At 45.1% G+C, this 5,698-nt stretch overlaps 1 long non-coding RNA gene across 1 annotated transcript; it reads left to right on the top strand.

Annotated features, from left to right (window-relative positions):
* The first annotated feature begins 2,524 nt into the window (after positions 1-2,524).
* Positions 2,525-3,206, top strand: LOC118565147. Its single transcript, XR_004932210.1, has 2 exons — positions 2,525-2,615; positions 2,902-3,206. It is a non-coding gene; the product is annotated as an uncharacterized LOC118565147 (long non-coding RNA).
* The last annotated feature ends 2,492 nt before the right edge of the window (positions 3,207-5,698 follow it).

Below are 5,698 nucleotides of genomic sequence, written 5' to 3'. Positions count from 1 at the left end.
TTGCCGACAATCTGTGTTTTTTTTTTTCTATAGACTGTGTGGGGCTTGGGTCAGGACAGGTTCATGGTCAGTCAAGCAAAGTGGTGATAAAAGCAGGTATTGGTCCTTTTGGCAGGTTCCATGTCCTGCTGGAAAACAGGAAATCTTCCAGCAGGAAGCATGAAGTGCTCTAGAACTTCCCGGTATATGTCTACTCTGACTTTGGACTGGATAAAACCCAGTGGACCAACACCAGCACCCCAAACCATCACTGACCCCACGCTGGACTTGGATTCTGAGCCTCTCAACTCTTCCTCCAGACTCTGGGAGCTTTATTTCCAAATTAAATGTTAAACGTGCTTTTATCTGAGATGAGGAGCCGAGGATCTTGGGTATCGTGGCGCCTGGTCCAGCTGTGATGGTAGGATGGATCAGGACATTGTTCCAGTCGAGTCAGAAAGAAAACCAATCTGTCTGCTGGTCCAACGCTTCTCATCACTGTATATGTCACAACAAGCAATCTTTATGTTAAAAATCTTCCTCATTGGGGTTATTTAAACTTTTATTTTGCCTTTCTATTAACTGTAAGGCACGACAATCAAAATTAAGAGTGAAATCTGTCACTCTTCATATAAGCAATCTTTAAAACATGCTTTTCCTTTTTTATAGATACGCTGAGATAAATAAAAGTTTTGCACATGTGTTTAAACTCTATTAATTCTCCTTCACAGATGTCTAGTTGTGCCTATTTAAAACAGTATTTGCCTCCTGAGTCTGTGGATTTAACCTGCTAATGTTTGTGGTGTTCCTTTCCACTGTGGCCGCATGCTTGCTTAGTCAGACGGACGACTGAAGACAGCGAATCGATGCAATCGGCTCAGCTTCCTTAGATTGATATGTTTTTTTTGCAAACACACATAATTAACAAGAGTGTGACTGTACTGGGGTCTGGATTGTAAAAAAAAAATCAACAACACTAATATTAGAATAGATCAGGAGATTCTAAGACAAATTGGCCCCTTATCTGCAGTCAATGTGGACCCTGCTGTGATCTGTTGTGGTGAGGAAAGAGCAGAGCAAAAAATAAAATAAAATAAAATAAAAAAGCAAAGCACTTGATTTACTGGTCTGTCAGCGTTTCAACCCTGACCAATAGTTTTAAAATCTATCATGAACACAAGAAGGAGTTCACAGTGACTGGATTAAACTTCCTTGGACAAGCAATGATGGGTGGAGGGGTGTACTGATAGATGGACCAGCGGATGAATGAATGAATGAATGAACAAGCAGGAGGATGGAGGGACGGACGGATGGACAGATGTAAGGATGGATGTTATGGACACCATGCAGTTTATAACTGAAGCTATAGAGAACAGCTGTAGAGACACTGACGGTTGGACGCATGGCGTCGGTGAAAATATCACTTTTACTCTGCAGAAACTTTATTCCCTCTCTCGCTGTGGACTCTGACCGAGGAGTTTCATCGCTCTTTAGAACCTGAAGGCTCGTCTACCAGCGGTCAGCATAGCCGTGCGTGTTTTCTGGGTATTTTACATCAGAGATTCTCAGCGGCCTTCCTTTCTCTGTCTCCCTGTCTCTCTGTCCCGCCCCCATTGAAGCAAGGTGCCTGAAATAACCCTGATTGACAGGTATAGAAACACAGTTACTATAACAACTACCTCCCTAGTCCCCCCCCCCCCCTCCACATACAGCCACCACCTCCTCTCTCTTCATTTTCTTTTTACCAGCTCTCCCTTTTTTTTTTTTTTTTTTTTACCCCCACCCCATCTCCTCCTCTCACCCCCCTCTCTGAGAGCCTGTGTGGGCGTGCAGGGAAGGAGAGATTATGAAAAAGAGCTCGCCTGCAATATTCCTTCACACGGAGATGTTTGTGTTTGTGAGATTTAGAGAGAGAGAGGGGCCCGGCGCCAGCTATTGGATCTAACCTGTGTGGGTGAGGGGGTAGGCTAGAGAGTGGGAAGATGAAACATGCTTACACAACACGGGCAAATAAGCCCTTTTATATTTTCTTCTTCTCCGCGTTTCCTTTTTCGGGTTGCCTGTTCCCTCCTGTCAGGCTTGAGCCGCTCCGCTTGTATAACCGAGCCGGTCCGGCGTGCGTGGGCGTGTTTGCATGCGTGCACACATTGGTGTCAGCGAGGCCACCTGATATGATGAGGGAATGTCAAGCACGTTAGAGTTAGTGGGACTGACAGCAGAGAGCATGCAGGGGAAAAAAAAGAGAGCGACGGGTGTGTGTGTGTGTGTGTTGCTGGGAAGAAGACGGTCATCACTGGTGCCACCTGCGTTAATGGGCCAAAAGGTCAGACACATATGCAGCTACTATTTGCATATGCAGACAGCCAAGCGGAGGTCAAAGCGGTCTCTTAACATAGCATTACCGATATCATTTACTTAACCTTTTTATACTCGCGTTATCCCTGCGGTCCCCCCCCCCCCCCCCCTGTCCCATCCCCCTCCTCCTCCTCCGCCATGTCTCCTGCTCCGTGTCCCTGCCTGTCCTTTCATCTCCCCGTCTCTGAGTCATCACACGGGGTAAGAGGTCTGAGAGGAAAACAAGCTGCCAGAGTTGGACATGCCATAACAACGCCGCACCTGTCACCGTGTGTATCTATGTGTGTACCTGTGTGTATATATGTGTGTACCTGCGTGTGTACATGTGCGTGCAGCTGTCTCAGAGTGCCTGCCATCAGGAGAAAGCAGGGAAGACTTACTTTGAGAGTATATATATATATATATATATATATATATATATATATATATATATATATATATATATATATATATATATATATATATATATATATATATATGTATGCATCAACCTTTTTCTGCTTCTATGTGGCTTTCTCCTGAAGTTGCTCTGCTGCCTTATTGATTGGCTGTCTTTCTTTGTGGCAGGAAATGAGCCGGCGGAGCTCGACACCTGTGTGACCCCCTGCTGCAGTGAGCTCTCTCCCCCCATAATGATCGGAGCTCTTCTGCTCGGGTCTCGGGCCGCAGCCACTTCCTCCCTCTGCGTGGACCTGATCGATGACGCGCCCGGCTTCGCAGAAGTGCTTAAAACCCATTTTAGGGCATTTTGTGGGACTTCGCGTTTGAGACCAACACGAAGTAGCGCGTACATGTATAGTGGAAGGAAAACCACGCATGCTTTTCTTTTCTTTTCTTTTCTTTTATTTCTCCTATAAACAATATGAAAAGTCTTCTCATGCTTTTGTATTTCTTCTCTGAAAGTCAATACTTTATGGTAGGCCTGCTATCTTTTGCTGCAATCACAAAATTCTTTTTGGGGTATGTCTCTATTAGCTTTGCAAATCTACAGACAGAAACTTTTAACCTTGTGTTTTTGCAACATCATTCAGTCAGATTGGATGGAGTGTATCTGTGAACTTGGATTTGTAAGTATTAAAAACATATTCTCAATCCAAAAAGGTAAAAAACAAAGCAACTGGACTTGTTTTCCGTAGTTGAAGACGTTTCACTTCCTCTCCAGGAAGCTTTCTCAATTCAAAAGGTCTAGAGTAATGATGAGTACCAAGCTTTATACTACTGCCCAAACAAATGCCTTGTAATGGGCAGTAGTATAAAGCTTGGTACTCATCATTACTCCAGACCTTTTGAATTGAGAAAGCTTCCTGGAGAGGAAGCGAAACGTCTTCAACTACGGAAAACAAGTCCAGTTGCTTTGTTTTTTACTTTTTTTGGAATGACCATGACCTGGATGACTGAGAATCTTCACCAGCATATTCTCAATTGGATTTAGAGTCAAAAGCCCTAACTAGAGGCATTAATACTTAAACATACTTCAATCTCGAAGTGTAACTCACACCAAAATCAACTTATTTTTGCAGATAAACTGCATAAACTAGCCTTAAGGGTGTTACAGTTTTCTTTTTCATGTGGGCTTACATAGTTTTACAATATTTGTCTATAACCGTCTTAGTGCTGCCCTCTTAGGGTTGAACCATGGCTTTTGCAGTTGATGTCATCATAGCGCTGGCTTCGGGCATCGCTGGACTCCATAAAGCCTCCCTCTGGTGACTATGGAGGGGAAAAATTCTCCGCCTCAAAAGGCCAATCTTTGGCAAAACCACCAGTGTTGCACTCCATGTTTCAACATGTGACTTTCCCTCATCCTGACCACATCTCCCGCTTAGCCCCGCCCCTCAGGGTCTCTTGGCACCGCCCGCTTTGGGTGGCATTTTTAAAAATGTGCCTGGGGGCGGGCTCATGCTTTTACATTGGGGTGATTTACACTTCTAATTACTATAATTTCCCTCTGGGATTATTAAAGTATTTCTGATTCTGATTATAACCCAGGGTCATTATCCTGCTTGAAGATGAACTTATAAGAGAGAGAGAGACAACTTTATTTGTAATTTTGTATGTACAGGGTGCATACAGAACGAAATTTCGTTGCATACAGTTTATTGGAGTATAGTCAGATTCCAGGTGGAATAAGGCAACATTGCAATATAAAGTGCAGCAGTGAGCATATAACAGTGCAGGAGAAAAACAGTGTGTCGTCACATTATGCAGGAGAATTTACAAACCATTTTTAATGTGCAAAATAATGGTGCAAAAAGGCATTTGTGCAAAAATGCATGTCCGTCGTGTAAAGGGAAACTAAGAGTTCGGCAGCATTGGTAATGCCAGATAGAGATGTGTTGGTGCAGATGTACAGATGTGGTGCAGAGTCCAGTTTATAGTTCAACAGTCTGATGGCAACGGGGAAAAAGCTGCTACAGAACCTGGTAGACCTGCAGCGGAACCTTTTCCCAGTGGGCAGTAGGGAGAACAGTCCACGATGGGGGTGTGTGGGGTCCCTGATGATGTTATGGGTTCGGGACACACAGCGCTGGGATGAAATGTCCTTAATGGAGGGAAGAGGAGCCCCGATGATCCCTTCTGCTGTCCTCACCACTCTCCTCACGTTCTTCCAGTCGGAGGCGCTGCAGCCTCCACACCACACAGAGAGACAGCTGGTCAGAATGCTCTCTATGGTGCTTCTGTAGAAGGTCGTGAGGATTGGCGGGAGCAGGTGGGCCCTCCTCATCCTCCGTAGAAAGTACAGTCGTTTCTGTGCCCTCTTGACCAGTGACAAGGTGTTCGCAGACCAGCTGAGGTTGTCTGTGATGTGCACACCCAGGAACTTACTGCTGACCACCTCCACAGCTGAGCTGTTGATGAGCAGTGGAGCGTAGTCCCAGTCTCTGACAGGTTGTCCTGTATTTATCACCATCTATCTTTCCATCCACGGTGACCAGCTTCCCTTGCCCTTCTGAAGAAAACGATCCCCACAGCATGATACTGCCACCACCATGTTTCACTGTAGGGATGGTATTCTCAGGGCCAGGTGCTGCGTTAGTTTTCTCCCTCAAGTAGAGTTCTCCTTGTAGGCCTTGAGTATTGCATTTTATTCTCACCTGACCAGAGTACCTTCTTCCATGGTTTGTTTTGTTGTCTGCATGGCTTATCCTGTGACTTGTGGCTTTCTTTCAACAATGGTTTTCTCTGTGCAACTCTTTAATAAATCCAAGGGTGATGAGGGTTGATGGGTAATAGTTGTCCTTGTCCTGTCAACCACGTGGCTCCTGGTTACACTGGAGGAGCTCTTCTCGTCAAATGTATCAGTTTAGATGGACAGCCACGTCCTGGTAGCTTTGCAGCTGCACCCCACTCACTCTGAATGTAT

The sequence above is a fragment of the Fundulus heteroclitus genome, chromosome 13 (genome assembly GCF_011125445.2).
Source record: "Fundulus heteroclitus isolate FHET01 chromosome 13, MU-UCD_Fhet_4.1, whole genome shotgun sequence".
Taxonomy (NCBI): domain Eukaryota; kingdom Metazoa; phylum Chordata; class Actinopteri; order Cyprinodontiformes; family Fundulidae; genus Fundulus; species Fundulus heteroclitus.
This window is presented reverse-complemented; position numbering and strand designations above follow the sequence as displayed.